The 1,808-nt window shown below is 32.5% G+C and overlaps 1 non-coding gene across 1 annotated transcript; it reads right to left on the bottom strand.

The window, feature by feature from the left end:
• Nucleotides 1–658: 658 nt before the first annotated feature.
• LOC120888740 (U6 spliceosomal RNA) lies at nucleotides 659–764 on the bottom strand. The gene has a single exon (XR_005732431.2). It is a non-coding gene; the product is annotated as a U6 spliceosomal RNA (small nuclear RNA).
• Nucleotides 765–1,808: the final 1,044 nt, after the last annotated feature.

The raw sequence follows: 1,808 nt of genomic DNA, 5'->3' as shown, positions 1-1,808 counted from the left end.
CTGGCTCAAATGGTGAGTGATTTGCCATATATCTCCATGATGTACTGCCCTCATCAGAGGCAGAAAGAAATGAGACTATTTGATCTTGGACTGTAACCTCTAGAATTATGAGCCCAAATAGATCTTTCTCTTTATAAGTTTATTAACTAAGATAATTCATTATAGTGACAGAAGTCTTAGTAATACAATTTCTAAACTCATTTGCCGAAGTCTGGCTGGGCACAAATCACGAGCCACTCAAGCATATGTCTGTGTGTAGAAACTTTGTATATTCAACATAAACTCAGTATGTGGTAGTTCAAAATGATTATTGAACTGATGTTTCAAAGAAATCCTTAGCTCAACTAGAAGTCACTTTACATAAAGTCACAAAAACTAAGTGGTTAGCTTATACATTGTAAAAAGAAAATAATGGTGAGTAACACTGGAATATTAGAAGTGATGTTGGTGGTGTTTGTGCAAATCTAACTGTACAACAGGGACTCCAACCTTCATAAAATATTCATACTATCTCCTTGTATCTTTTAATAGACAAAGAACAATATGATGACTTTATGCATTCAGAAGTGTTAGGTGAAATCAGACCCTAGATTTCATTATCAATTTTGTAAGAAAAGTTTAGCAGTCCTTAAATGTTACCTGTTACTAAGAAATTTATATAATATATAAACACTTCACAATGTGCATGTCATACTTGCACAGGAGCCATACTGATATTTTCTGCATTTTTCCCATTTTAGTATATGTGGTGCCAAAGTGAGCACACTAAGGAAGATTTGTGACATTCATAATGTATAGTCTAACAATGAGTTGGATATTTAATATGTTAGTGTATATCATTAATATTAATATTTATTTCCTTAAATTAATATGTAATTTATTACTATTATTGTTAATATGGTTCATCTAGATAAATAAAAGAAGGTGACAGATTTGAAGAGGAGATAATTGATAATATAAAATTAAAAGATTAAAAAATATAATTTAGTAAAGATTAATAATGCTTTAGAAAGCAAAATTTCTGGAGTCCAATTCCTATTCAAATATTACCAGCTGTAAAAAGTTTGTGGAATTTATTTCAATATCTTTGACAATTACAAATTTTAATCATACATTTAATTTAATCAGTGTCTCTACATTTGTTTTCTTATACAAACAATCTAGTTTTTTCTTCTGTTAGGTGAAAATCACAGGTGATTAATATCATGCACATCTAAGTAAATCTTAAGTGCAATCTTACCTGATTCTATGGATTGCCTATGGTCTGAGGGTCTACCAAGACTTTATATGCTGAAATTGAACTCCCATTGTGAGGTGTTAAAAGGGCAAAAATTTAATACAATGGTGATTAGAACTGGGCCTTTGGGAAGTGGTTAGGATTTAATCAGGTCATTAGGTTGCAGCTCTCATGATTGAATCCTGGTAGCTTTATAAGAAGAGGGTGAGAAAGAGACAGTTATACATACAGACACATGCTCTTTGTCTTTTGCTTTGTGATGCCCCACATTACCTTGGGACTCTGACAGAAAAGAGGCCATCACCAGATCCAGTCCCTGGATCTTACACCTTCAAAACTCTAAGCAAAAGTATATCTCTTTTCTTTTTAATTTCTAGTCTGTGCTATGTGATATTAACAACACAAGACAGATGCATATGCCTAAAGCTACCCGTGTCCTCTTTGGAAGTTGTTCTTTCAGGTTTCACAGGATGTTTATGTCTATAACACCTTGCATATGGTAGTGTATGAGGATTTCAGTTTCTGCATATCTTTGCCAATATAATTGTTACTTCCCTTTTGATTGAAGCAA

Source organism: Ictidomys tridecemlineatus, chromosome 6 (genome assembly GCF_052094955.1).
Source record: "Ictidomys tridecemlineatus isolate mIctTri1 chromosome 6, mIctTri1.hap1, whole genome shotgun sequence".
In the NCBI taxonomy this organism is placed as follows: domain Eukaryota; kingdom Metazoa; phylum Chordata; class Mammalia; order Rodentia; family Sciuridae; genus Ictidomys; species Ictidomys tridecemlineatus.
Note: the sequence above shows the minus strand (reverse complement) of the source record. Positions and strands in the feature narration are given on the sequence as shown.